Source organism: Cavia porcellus, unplaced genomic scaffold, assembly GCF_034190915.1.
Source record: "Cavia porcellus strain 051 isolate PalLab524CR breed Dunkin Hartley unplaced genomic scaffold, mCavPor4.1 scaffold_5, whole genome shotgun sequence".
In the NCBI taxonomy this organism is placed as follows: domain Eukaryota; kingdom Metazoa; phylum Chordata; class Mammalia; order Rodentia; family Caviidae; genus Cavia; species Cavia porcellus.
In genome coordinates this window covers 94,912,032-94,926,330 of record NW_026947488.1, presented here as the reverse complement: position 1 = coordinate 94,926,330, position 14,299 = coordinate 94,912,032, and the positions used below count along the sequence as shown (strand labels likewise).

Here is a 14,299-nt window from a genome sequence, read left to right as displayed (position 1 = left end):
GCTATGCTACTGTAGCTGATTCCCTTGATAGAAATAGGGTCATTGTCACTATTTCTCTGTAAGCCAACACTCAGATCATTTTTGTGCATTAACAACACTAGAGTCCATTCCCAGAGAACTTGGTTTCTGGGATAACAATGCCACATCCTCCCTTCCCAAAGTAACAGTGCAACGAGAGATTGACTATGATAAATGATTACACTTAGTCATGCCCAAATTGCAACACTCAAAAGCAACTAGAGATATTTGTACTAGTAAACAGTGTTGAACACTATAAGCATCTGAAAACCTTGACACAAGACAACACACACACGGAACATGAGAAGGTCAGGCAACAAAATGCCTCATAAAACTCCCAATTCCTCAAAAACTAATCCAGAGGGCATCAAAGAACAAAATAGAATGAACACACACCTGGATTACTCAAAAGAGAAGGTTATAATACAGCTCAAAAAGATATTCAGTCAGGGTCTGGGGATTTAGCTCAGTGGCATAAGCACCTACCTGGCAAGCAGGAGGTCATGAGTTTGATCTAGGTACCAAAAAAAAAGATACAGTGGGATTAGAGAAGCTATATCTAAACAGATAATGAATGCAGTAATCAAAAGATTCAGGAGCTCTCAGAAGATATTAATATAAAACTAGATAAGCTAAACAAAATGATACAAAACATAAGTGACCAGTTTACCAAAGAATTAGAGTTCAATCAAAATCCAGATTATCAAACTGAAATTATAGACAGCAGGATGGACCAATGTGAGGACAGAATTTCAGAACCAGAAGACAATGATGCCTTCAAATATCAACTACTCAAAAACAGTTTAAAAACAAGAGAACATGAAAAGTGGATCCAATAACTACTAGTTGAAGCAAAGAGGACTTATCTAAGAATAATTGGAATAAGTGAAAAATAAAAAGACAACACAAATGGCATTTTAAAAAACCAGCCTGCAGAAATATCCCAAATATAAGAAGGAAATAAACTTACAGATAATGGGACAGCTAGAACTCCAAATAGCCATGACCAAAATAGAAGTTCTCCATGTCATATTACACTCAGGGTGTCAGAAGTTCAACACAGGGACAAAATCCTAAAAGAGTTAGAAAAAGGCAACAAATTACATGCAAGAGTAAATGCATTGGAACCACAGCAGGCTTCTCTACACAACCCTAAAGTTCAGGACATGAAGTATCTCAAACCCTAAACGATGAAAGGTTCTCCAACAAATGTATCCTGAAAAAACACTTTTCTTTAAATTGATGGAAATATAACATATTTTCATGCAAGGAGCACCTCAAGAAATTTTTGATCATTAAGCCAGTATTACAAAACTGTTATATATATTTAGTGTAATCTTAATCAAAATACCAATGCCATTCCTCACAGAGCTAGAGAAAGCAATGTTAACATTCACACAAAACCGGAAGCAACCTAGAATAGCAAAAGCAAATCTGGACAAGGACAAGGCAGAGGGCATCACAATCCTGGACTTCAAGTTATACTACAGAGCTGGAGGGATAAAAACAGCATGATACTGGCAAAAAAAAAAATCTAGATTAATGGAACAGAATAAAAGGTACAGAATCAGGCAAACTCAGCTACACTGTCTTTGACAGAGACGCCAAATTCCCTCACTGGAGGACAGACAGCCTCTTTAACAAAGCTCGTGGGAAAACTGGCTATCCACCCACCAAAGATGTTAACCTAAATCCATATCTCTCATCATGCATTAAGTTAAAATAAAAATATATCAAAGGCCAAAACATTAGCACAGAATAGTCTGCTGGAAGATGAAATGCAACTTTTGAAGACATGGATCTAGGCAGAGATTTTCTGAAGAATCAACAACTGAAATCACATCAAGTTAAAAAACTTTTACACAGCAAAAGAAAGTATCAGCAAAGAAAAAAAAGGGCAACATACAAAATGGGAAAATTTCTTGCCAGCTACTCCTCAGACAAAGGACTAATAATACCTAGAGTATATAAAGAGCTGAAAAAATAGCCCCCCCCCGACTTAAAGACCCAATTAAGAATTTGGCATCTGAAATGAATAGACATTTCTCAGATGAAGAAGCATAAACAGCCAAATTGAAACAGCAAATTGAAACAACCCTAAGATTCCATTTCACTCCAGAAAAAATGACTGCCATCAAGAAATCAAGCAATAGAGAGAACAAGAAGTCACCAAGAAAGAAGCCCTCCCTGCAAATCAGCACCACACATGGGCCACTGTGGGGAGAGCCAGATGCCAGCCCCTGCCAGCGTGCATGGGCTGGGAAACAAGAAGAGCCAACCTCCCACCCTCTGCCGTAAGTGACTGGCTGATTCAGAGAAACACAGGCTGCAGTGATAGCTATTGAGCTAAAATACAGTTTAATGTCTGTAGTGTTTTGTGTTTCACTGACTTTGCAGGTCTAAAGCTGGTAGTCTGACCATCTATTTAGAGAACAACAATATGCAACGTAGCACCTATGGGAATCTCCTTCTGAAGATGGTAGTCATTGTGAACTCCCTATCATCCTGTTTTGAAGCTCTATATCATTTTCCTTGTTTTGCTGGGTTGGGTTTTATTCTGTTTTGTTTTGTTTGATTTTATTATATCCAATGGCATGGGCAGTTATTTAAAAGATAACAAGATATATTATGGTAGCCATTTTGGATTTACTCTTATCTTGTTTTGAAGTCATTTATTCATTGTTTTGTCTTTATTGATTCTATTCTGTTCTGCTTGTTTTATTTTTACTACATCTGAAGGTGTGGCAGCTACTTCGAAGACAAGAGGTATCATGGTAACCATTGTTGATTTCATATTGTTTTGAAGTCCTGTGTCACTCACACTGGTTTACTTTGATTGGCTTTATTTTGTTTTATGTTACTTGATTTAATCTCTTTAAAATAAAAATTTAGGAAGAAATCAAGTGATAACATGCTAGAGAGGGTGTGAGGAGAAAATAACCATTATTCATGGGATAAACATATTGTTGATGGAAGTGTAAACTGATACAACCCCTATCAAAATCAGTATGGAGAGTTCTCAAAAACTAAAAGTAGGAATCCACTTGACCCAGTTTTTCCCCTCCTAGGTGTCTTCCTAAGAGTTAAAGACATCACATTATAGTGATAGATGAATGCTCATGTGTCTAGCAGCAAAACTCATAATAGCTAATTCTTGGAAACAACCTACATGTCCATCAACAGACGAATCAGCAAAGAAGATGTGGTGTTGACACAGAACAGAGTGCTGCTTTGCCATAATGGATGAGCTGGAGTCATTTGTAGGAAAAGGGATGCATGAGACATAATATTAAGTAAATCAGCTTAAATATCATATTTTCTCTTATATGAAAAGCTTAATATGTAACTAAAGAGCAAAATAAAAAGACATATGACAGGAAAAAGAGACAAAAAGTTACTGTAATCTAGCATGAACAGTGCATCTAAAAGTATATCTTGATTCAGTGTAATTCCTTTTCATGTTTTACATGGTTTTTAGCCTATTCAATCTGTATATATGATGGTGAACTTTATGAGGTCTTTTATGATAGATAAATAAATAAGTTTAATTCTGGCAGAATAGAAGGGGCCAGGGGAAGGGGGAATTGAGGTGAGGTATGTGCGTGTCCACTTCCCTACAGTGAATGTAATCATTATGCATTGCAAGCAAGTACTCATCAATTAAAAACCTCCCAATTCCTGGTGCACAGAAGGCCCAGCAAACATACTGACCAGAAGGATGTAACGAATCTGTGAGTAACCTGAGAATGAGTAATTAAGTAAATTAACAAAATATCGCTTTTATTAATCAACTCAGTAGCTCCTGATCCATTCCTACATCTACTGTTAATAACCTCTGCCCCACAAGAGGAAACTGCATTCCAGGACCCATTTGTTACAACGTCAGTGGGTCATGGTATCCCATCCCACTAACTTAGACATCATCAGACATCATTATACAGACCTTGCGAGACATAAATTGCTGATATTTCATTGTAGCAGTGAATTCAGGCAAAATCTTGCTACAATTTGCCTCTTAAAAATTTAGAAGAGTAATATCAATGGGAGCCTGAAAAATTAAAAATCATCCATTTTGAGCTCTTAAAGATCCCAAATATATAGCACCTCACAAATCAAATTCCCAGAAACAGAATATTGGAAAAGGAAACTAAGGTCTCTTCCAAGCAACTCTCACAGGAGATGTTCAGCTGAGCTGAGGACTCGCACCCTGCTGTACTGCCACGTGACTAAAAGTCCCTTGCAGATTCCTGATGTTCATTGATGGCATCAGTGTGGCTATCAATATACAAATGAGATAGAATCTTAATAATTTCTGAATATTTCAGCCCATGGGTCAGAATGAGTTTTAATTAACAGAACCCTATAAAGATTTTTCAGAAGCAACTCTAAGCTAGAAATAAATTGTGGCTTGTACAAAACTGGATGAAGACAAAGTTTTGCGCATGGTGTTTAAAGTCTAGCTGACTTTTGAGAGTGTTGATGGAATTATATCTACTCTATATAATTTAGTAGGAAAAACAGTGAAAACTATAAACACTCTGTCTTGAACATGCTCTCAAACTTTTCCCTCACTTTTACAAATCACAAGAATTAAATGAAACAAAGAATAAAGTAAGGCTACAGTGTCACTGTAAACACAATATTAATTTTCTTACAAAATGAATCCCCTATTAGCCTCAGAATGTTACAAAACTTCCAAAACTCTGAAAGTCCTATTAAAACTGGAGTACACACTTTTATTACCTAGAGTATTTAGTAGAAAACAGGGCAGAAAAATCAAACTGAACACTTGACAGATAAAAGAAGCTGTAAGAGAGTATCCAACCCTGCCCAACTGTGACCCTTGGAGTCACCAGATTCTACAATTGTGAGCTGTGTTGTATGAAAGAACCTCTAAGAAAAACTGTCCAGCATTTATAAATCCTTCTGACCATACTTGCTGTCACTCTGAACAAATATCCTGATTTCTCTATGCCTCAGTTTTCGCAGCAACTAACATAATAATAAGTTTGTTGTGCAAATGAACAGTGTCTGGCATATAGCACATGTTATATAACCATTTGCTACTGGAAATTTCCAAATCAATTCTCCTTCCTATTTCAGTCAGTTCTGGACCAGATGGCAGAAAATAATTAGCTAATTACTTTTATCCAATGAGGAGTAGAACAATTTGGAGGTAAGAATCTAATGTAGGGAAACTGTTAGGAGATCACCAATAATAGGTGCATCTGTTGGAGCAAGACCACCACCATAGTTTCAGTGAGTACACGAAAAACAAATAGGCTGGTCTTCCTATGGCGTTTGTTTTTCTCTTTCCCTCAACTTCAACCTTACCCCTTTTATCCAGTTTATTTATACTTTAAATATCAATAATTAGTGATAAACTGTTTTATTTAAAGATGTAACCATTCCTATGATGGTTTCATAGAGTCTGGCAGAGCAGTCACATGGTAAGCCTCATAACCACCACATTTCTAAAATGGATTAGAGCAGTGTGTTGTCAGCCTCCTTCAGGGTGATAAAATACCTGAGGCCAGCAGTTCAGGTGGAAAGGTTACTGTGGCTCACGGTCTCAGAGGACTCGGTCCATGGTTCTAGGCTCCTTTGCCTTTGGGCCTACAGCAAGGTGAAGCATCACGACAGGGAGCCGCTCATGTCACAGCAGTCAAGAAGAGGAGGAAGAGGAGTAGGAGAGCAGAAGACACCACAATCCCACAGTCACTTCACTTAAATCCCCTGAGGCCCCACACCTTAAGGCTTTCCTCTCCTCCCAGCAGCGTCACAGGCTGTGGACCAAGCCGTGAATTAATTCACGGGCTTCCTCAGGGCTCTGCCCACCTCATCACCCTTGGAAGTGACCAGGCTCTCTTCCTAAGCAGTGCTTGATTGAATCCAGATCAGTGCCTGCTGATCTTGACCATCTGTGCAGAACAGGCTCAGACTTCTGCTTTTCTTTCCAGAAAGCATCACTGCTTCTACTGTGTTTTCCTCTCCAGCAAAACACTTCCCTGTAACCCTCTGACTCCTCTGCTAGTGGAGGCTTTACCCAGCCACCTCTGCCTTGGTGGTGGCTCCGCCTTGTAGATTCATCTGGTGTAGACCAGAGGATTCCTTTCTAACCTCACTAGTTGACCCACAGCTCACTCTGGCCTTGAGTGTTCTCTCTTCGTCTGTAGCACATCAGCTTCATAGTCTTGTTCCATTCACTATTGAAAAAACCTTAAAATAGCTCTCTATGTATTAAAATGTGTCCCAGAGTGAAAGCTTAGCCATCAACGAATGAATCAGCAGTATTTGAAAATAGATGGACAGAATTCTTTATAATACTTATCCTAGATTCTTTGATTTTTTAAACCAAAATGACATTAATTATAATGTAAGGGAAGAACTACTTGTGAAGTTTTTTTTAAATTTCAGATTAAATACATTACTTCCAATTCTAAAAAGCAGAATCTGGACCAAAGCAGCTTTATTTCACCTTTCACCACAGAAGGTTCTTGCCTCTTTCCATAGCTCAATCTTGATCTGTCTCCAGAGCCAGCCATGCGGGAGTCTTGTACTGCACGCCCTTGTCATTAATACCAAATCAGGGCTCACAAAGTGTTTGGTGGTGGGGATGCATCTGGTTTGGTTTTAGATTCTCTGAAGAGCAGTGATGTTTGAGTGGAGCATTGAGCACCAAGTACTGTGGAAGCTCGTGTACCATCGAGGTGAAAGATGCAGCAAGCCCCAGGCTGGAGGACCAAGGAGGGGCCACACTGAACAGCCTCCAGGTCACTTGTGCTATCCAAGTCATGTCACTCCACAACACTGCACAATTTCATGTTGGTTTTTGAAAATAAAAATGACAAAATTATTCTTCCTCAATGCTAACTTGGTTTCTGCCTACAGATGTTCCTTTCACCTGTTGTCACATGAAGCTGAGAGCTTGCTTTCCTTCCTTCCAATCTCATTTCCTTCATTTCCAGGCAGAGTCTCTGCTGTGAGTGTGGACAGCCCCACTGCACATGACCAGCCTGTCAGCTCCGATGTGTCCAGGCTGGCCACCACCCTGCCAGGAAAAGGTGACCAGCTCCCTGCCTCAGAAAGCCGCAGGATTCCTCCTCATGACCCGGGACAAATCCAAAACTCTCCCCAACACCCAAGGCATGAGTGAAATGGCTACAAGCTCTGAGATATTCCACTGGCCTGGGGCAAAATCAAAACTGTTCCCCCTCAAAGCCCATGCATCCACTCACTCATTTGTAATGGAGCATCTCCTATGTGTCAGAGCCCACAAGGGTCCTGGTTAGCTCTCTGATCTGATCCGTGACCATACCTCTTTACAATCCATTTGAGCTTTTACGTTTCATCTGGGGTTGGCAGGTGGTGGGGTAGGAGTCTAGCTCCTGAAGGACCCTCCCTGACTCGGCACCCTTGGAGGTGGCTGTTCTCCTAAGCAATGACTGACAAAATCGGGGGTGATTTCCTGCCCACTTGTCCTGGCTTTCTTTGTGGTGAAACTCTCTGAGACCCATTCTAGCCTCCTGAATTTTACCTCATTTGGACCAAAGGAGCTGAAAGTGCTAAATTCAGAGGAATAGACTTTGTTCTCCTTTGACATAGTGGGATGAAAGCATTTGGTTAGGACAGATTCTTTTCTAACTTCCAGGAAAACTGGCATAATCTTCAAGAAAAGCTTAAAACTATAGATCTCTTTTTCACCTGAAAATGTCTGGTTTGCTATATCACGTACTCACCTGTCCATTCTACAAGCACTTGTTTGAATGTCTCCTACATGGCAGGTCCCCCACAACGCATTACAGAAACAGAAATAAAACACAAACTGCCTGTAGAGTTTCACCATCCATGGAATCACGCAGGGGCAGAGACGCAGATGGAGAAGGCCATGTCCACTTGAATCTTGTCAATTAACCTGAAGCTTGCCCACATTTTTATGGGCTTACTAGTAAAAGGCCTCTGAACTGAAATGAACCCAGCACCAGGAAAAAGTCATTTCTAAATACACGACTGTGATATTGATTGGCTCCTATTTGTCATACACATTAATGATGAGAGGCAACATGTAAGTGCAAAGTATGAGTATTTCTCCCATCCAGTTAATAACTTAATTGTGACCTTTGGGTTATATGTCAAGCTTCAAGCAACACTCAAACTATCAGTAAAATGCAGCAGTATGGTGTCATCAAATATAGTGATCCAGAGATGATAAATTTTTATGTGTATTTTATGCTTTGCCTATGTACAAGTCAGCAAATCTGTAACAGTGATTTTTGATGTGCATAAATTGATATTAATATAATCACTTATGTTTAAGGTAACTGCCATTTTGCCTTATAGTCCGCAAAATGTATAATAATCAGGGGAGGCATAAGGGCCCCCCAGAGGAGTCATGGATTTGAATGAGGGAGGGGGTCAATCCAGGGAGATTCAGCAGGGAGAGTCAGGAAAACACACATCCAGACACCTACCCTTTACTCCTGTCTCTGGCCAAGGCCCCGCTGGCTGAACCCAGCCAGAAGCCCCAGTGCTAAGGAGATGAAGGGCACCGTCTACCTACACGTAGCCTGTCAGCACAGAGGAAGGTGGAAGTGGGCAGAGAGGAGCGAGGGGAAGACCCCCATGCAGCACGGTGACAGCACAGAGGGGTATGGACCAGGTGTCACATAAGCCAGGACCTCAGTTAGTCAGCCCTATGCCCATCTTTAGAGATGAGGGGAAGGAGAAGTTAAAAGACTTGGGCTAGGATATGCCTACAAAGCAGCTCCCCAGGGTGACTGTGTTCAATACATGCTGCAAGCAAGCACTAATCAAAAGAGAAAGTAGCCATCATTGTTAAACACCGTATGAAAGCAGGATGGATGTGAGCGCCACTGTGTATTGTGTTAGTGACAGAGAACACTAAGCTAAGAAAACAGTTTTATACAAGACAAAAAATATCCAAAAAGATGTTAATAAATTGGACAGAAAGTCTACAATAAAAAAGTGTCTTTAAAAGACTGGGAATACAGCTCAGTGCAAAGGTCCCAAACAGTTTAATCCCCAGTACTGCAGGGAAAGGAAAGACACTCATGTGGGGGAAATCTACATTGTACATGTTACTAAAATAATCACAAAAGGATAGAAGTGGAGCAGATCTGAAAACTAACTGAGCAGAAGTGCAACAGGAGAGCGTTTGAGTGTGAGCTCTGGATAGATGCTCAGCATCTGATGTGAAGGGATCATCTATGCAGAACAGAAGCTTCCGAACCCAAGGGACAGGGAGAGAAGCCACAGTGTCACCAGGAAGCCAGGTCCTGAACAGCAGAGAGTCAGCCCCCACGTGCCTGGCCCTCAGTTCTCGGTGTCCTTGAAGAAAGAATTCAGTCAAGACACGTGTCCACGTCGGCGGCTGTGAAAACTGATTGTAAAGTAGCTATGGAGAGCATTATACCTTTGAGGAAGGCAGGCCGTGCTGGGAAGGCATTAGCACTGGGTCCAGTGAACCCGAGTACTTAGCATAATCACCAATGTTTTATTTAGAAGTCACGTTAGAACTGCAGGGTGTCTTCCTATGCTGCTTAAATGATCAGTTCTTCCCCAGGGATTTTAATTATGTGAGAAATGTATGACAGATAAATTCTTAATTTAAACCAGGTCCCAGCTCAGAGCAGAGCTGTTCTGAAGAAAGCTTCCCCTTCCAGATATCACTGGGCTCTGGGCAGGAAGGCTGTGTGCCTTGTCCTGGAACCAGGTGTCAGGACTGCACAATGACCTTAACATGTCAGTGCTGCCTCTGCGATGGTTTAAGTCTGAGTACTAACAAACAATTATAAATACATTCCCCCTGTTGTCTTTGTTTCTTTCCTCAAGGGGCAAGACAAGCTATTTTGGACCACACCCTCCCTGCATTCCTCAGTCTCAGCGGCATCTAATTACTTACCTAGCAATGGCATGGCGCAAAACAACCCTCCACAGCCTGCTGCAGGCCCCTAACAGAGGTCCAGAGCCAGCTTTGCATTAATACACAGTCATTTCCCTTCTAGCTGGAGTTTGAATCATTTCTTTCTGCAACTTTAATTTTTCCCAAGTGAAAAAATTTGAGATGTTTCAGAGGATTGGCACTATCCTAGCAATTTCTCATTTAAATTACATGCACAAAAAGTATCTGACACTCATTTGTTCTGAAACTTCTTTTTCTAGTCTGCTGAAGATTTTTAAGCAGATCAAAGTAGAGATTGACAAGAAACATGCTATTGGACTGTATAAATGTATGAGGGAAAAGAAGAGATAGCTAACAAATTCCGACATTTATTACTTGCTGTCTTAGTTATTTTTCTCATTGCTGAGACAAAATACCTGACACCCAAAGTTAAAGGAGGAAGGGTTAACTTTGGCTTACACTTTTGTAGTGATTTCAGTCTATAACTGGTTGGCTGTAAGGCAGGGTAGCACAGCAGAGGGGGATTGCTAAGGAAAAACCATTCTTGGCAGGCAGAAGGTAGCAAAACCTGCCAACCAGCAAGCAACAAATAGTAACACAGGACAGCCCTCTTTCTGCCTCTTACAATTCATCCAGGATACCAAGGCAGGTAGCATTCCCATCCCTAGTCCTCATATTGCCCATGAATCAATCCCAACATCATATTTTTGATCCTAGCGTCTCATACCCAGGTCAAAGCACCTCCTGTAAAACCCCTACTATGACTGCATCAGGCTTTGGGGGGACATCTAGACACAAGCTGTAACACTCTCCAAATTGATCTGTCTAAAATATTCACAAAACCATCTTAATGGACTGTTCCAATAATTGATGTAAGAAGATGAATTTACCTATCTGTAATCAGTATGAGAAAACCTCAAAGCTTGTCTTCATAAGTCATCATTATAATTTTGTTCTACTTAAATTGCATGAACTATAATTGAGAGACACAACATGTGAGACAGAAGTATTTAGCTGAGTAAGGATCAAAAGTGAAGAATAGCAGTGAAGGTCAAGAGACTAACTGACCAGTGTTTGTCAATGCCCAGCCACTGCACTAGCTAGTAGACCATATTAGGCCACCTCCAGCCAAATATTGTCATCCTTGCACACTGAATACTCTGAATTTTTATGTAATTATGAAGAGAACGATGGGATGACACCATAGACCATATTAATGGGTCATCATTTCCAATTATATATAAAGCCTGCTGAATCTTTTTAGAATCATTAATTTAAAGAAAGTTCCATGTTATAAAAGCTCAGATATATTAGAAAAATATTTAACTGTTATTTTTAAAAGTCGGCACTATCAAAGCAACTGATAAGCTCATTTTGAATTTCACATAGGAATAAATATCAATACAGAATTTAAGGAACTATACCAGGCAATGTTTGGCCAAATGCAAGCATACAAGAAAGTAACATAACTGCATTTATCAAGGATTTAGCACCAGTCTTTGAGTTATTTTAGTGTTCTGCTACCTACTCATTTGAGTTTCAAGATTCTAGGAGCCATTCTTCAGGTGTCTCCGAAGCCCTCCCCATTCAGCAAATACTTTTGCAACACAGGAAGCCAAATTTTCTCTCTGGGACACCAAGCATTTCCCCAAGGTCCACATTTGACCAACTGGCTACTGAGCTTGTTTGCAGTCATCAGAAGACTGTATTGTCAGGGAACTTTGCAGAATTACAGTCTGCCTTCCAGCCACATGACCCAGGGCTTCAGTCACAAGCTGCTATTGTTGATCTATGACGAATCAGGAAGTCGAACTGTGAAAAGCCTTGCTGGAGCCTGTTCAGACAATAGACCCAAAAAGGAGAGAGGGGAGCCAGGAGAGCTCTCACCTATTCCTCCCCTGCCACACATAGCTCTCCCGGGTGTGGAACGGCAGCCCTCAGTCACTTAAGACTGTCATGATGAGGGAAATACTCATGGTGTTTGACTTTATTACCGCGAGCCAAATCAAATGCACAGGCACCGCTTCCTTAGATGTCTATATTTCACTTAAACTGGGATAAAGCAAAGAAACTGGAATATTGTCTCATCATGCATTCTAAATCAGCCCAGGTAGAAAATAATGGGGAGTTAATCAGATCACCGAAACTCTAATTCACTTGGTATTGATCGGGCAGATTCCTAATGGGATGGCAGACCAATTTCAAATTACAGTAAGCTGACTTGTCCTGGAATACCAATGACTGGGCTGGAGAAGGCACCAAGGGGGCCACAGCTCTGCTCTGGGAGGCTGCCACCCAGCTGGCAGGCTGGAACACATAATCCACTGCAGCATTTAGCTAATTAATAGGGAATTGATGAAAGGTTGGATTTTGAAAGCAGCCATCTCACTTGAATAAACGTGGGCCGGAAAGCCCCATGGGGATGGCTGGCCAGGTCTTTGGAAGACAGGTATACAGTGAAAGCTAATGGAAAGTAATGCAATTAACTCAGGCTTTTAATTATATTAATCAGTGACTTCATAGGAGCCCACAGCAGGCAGAATTCACTCCTCAACTCAGCCAACTCCAAATTCTAAATGAGGTTTCCTCAACCCTGGAACTGCAACCTGAAGAAATCCGTGCACTCGCACCTGCGTGACTGAATTTCCCCCATGGCTTGTTTTTCCAGTATGGAAGAATAAGAATGGGGGGAAGGGAGATGAGAGAAGAAGGGAAAGGGAAGCATTAGATTAAACCACATTTTCAAACAGAGAAGTGCCCTGAGAACTGTTTTCATTAAGATCAGCTCTTCCTTCCTGCTTCTCCCATGATAAACCATTTGGCCTGGGTGTTTACACACAGTGACAGCAGCTTAATACCTTGCTGATTTATTTTTACACTAAACTATCGGTAAAATATCAAGATGAATGAATTTGTTCTCACTAGCAATAATTTCTGGATCTCAATCTTTTCCTTGAGCCCTGTTGCTCCTTACTTGTTTGTGTCTCTGTGTGTGTGTGTGTGTGTGTGTGTGTGTGTGTGTGTGTGTTTTCCTGTTGAGCGGGACCTTTATCCTTTGAAAGCCACAGAAGTCACAGCTACAGGCAGACACAGACAGACAGAACCTAAGGTGGACAGACGGCCCTAGGAAGCCACACACAGTATCACACAGACACACCACCCACAGCCCTCTCACAAGAGGAACAGTTCTTGTTTCCACGCAGGACTCTTGCTATCAGACAGAACACACACAGTTTTAAGAATGTCTCCAAGGGTGGCATAGCAGCTCAGTGAACTTTGCAAAGATCAAAGGCCTCATCAGCCAAGGACACAGCACCCAGCCCACTTCAAAATCCAGGTCCCCAGCCAGGTGCCAGCCCAAGCCTGAGCTAGAGCACGAGGGTAGAGAGGGACTCTAGCCTTGAAGCTGAGGGTTGCAGCCCAGACCTGGCACACTTCTGTCAGCCTGAGGAAGAGCCAGGGAGCTTTGGAGTGCCACATATGGGGTGTGTTGAAAGTCCACCAGCATATGCTCCCCATTTGAGAAGCCTGTGAGTGCTACTAGGGACCTGGTAAGTCTTGACCAATGACCTCCACCTAACTGGGGAAACACCCTGCAGTATGAACAGACATCCCCAATCCAGTAAACAACTGAGATCTTCCATTTGGCTTCCTCAGGGGAATACAGGAAAATGACAAAACAAAGGCACAAAATGCAATCTCAAACCTCCAGCCCATCCCAAACAAGCCTTGGAGACATGGACATAGAAGAAAGTATAAGTCATATACCTGAAACCTCTGAAATGATAGCAACTGAAGTAAAGAAATAACTCCATGAAGCTGTAAAGGAACTCAGATCAGAAGTAACCTCCCAGATAAAACAAGAAATGATAAACATAATAAAAGAAATGTTGAACACATCAAAAGAAGACATAGTTGAAAAAATTGAGGGGCACTGCAAAAAGATGGAAACCTTGAATTAACAAAATAACAAATAGAACACATGAAATGGATTCAAAGAAATACCCAGGAAATCAAAAATTCCATCAAAAGGTCGCAAAACCAATTGAATGGATGTGAAGATATACTTTCAGCAAGAAAGGAAAGATCTTTCAAAAAATAAAAAGGAATCAGGAAATAATTCAACAGTTGAAAGATTATGCAAAAAATATAAGATTGATAGGTGTTAACAAAAAAGAAAGTGGCAACACAAATGATATAAAGTGACTATTTACAGAAGTAAGAGCTAAAACTTTTTCAGACATGGAGAGGAAACTGGCATATAGATAAGTGAAGCAAATAAAGCTCCAATTAACCGCAACAAAAATAAATCTATGCTCATGCACAGCAGATAAGCATCCCAGAAATTCAACATAAGAA

The 14,299-nt window shown here is 41.0% G+C and overlaps 1 long non-coding RNA gene across 1 annotated transcript in view; it reads right to left on the bottom strand.

The window, feature by feature from the left end:
* Positions 1 to 986: 986 nt before the first annotated feature.
* LOC134475906 (uncharacterized) overlaps positions 987 to 14,299 on the bottom strand; it is a 52,385-nt gene continuing 39,072 nt past the window's right edge. Inside the window, exon 7 of the long non-coding RNA XR_010047232.1 lies at positions 987 to 1,091. This is a non-coding gene — a long non-coding RNA (uncharacterized LOC134475906). The remainder of the gene's footprint in view (positions 1,092 to 14,299) is intronic.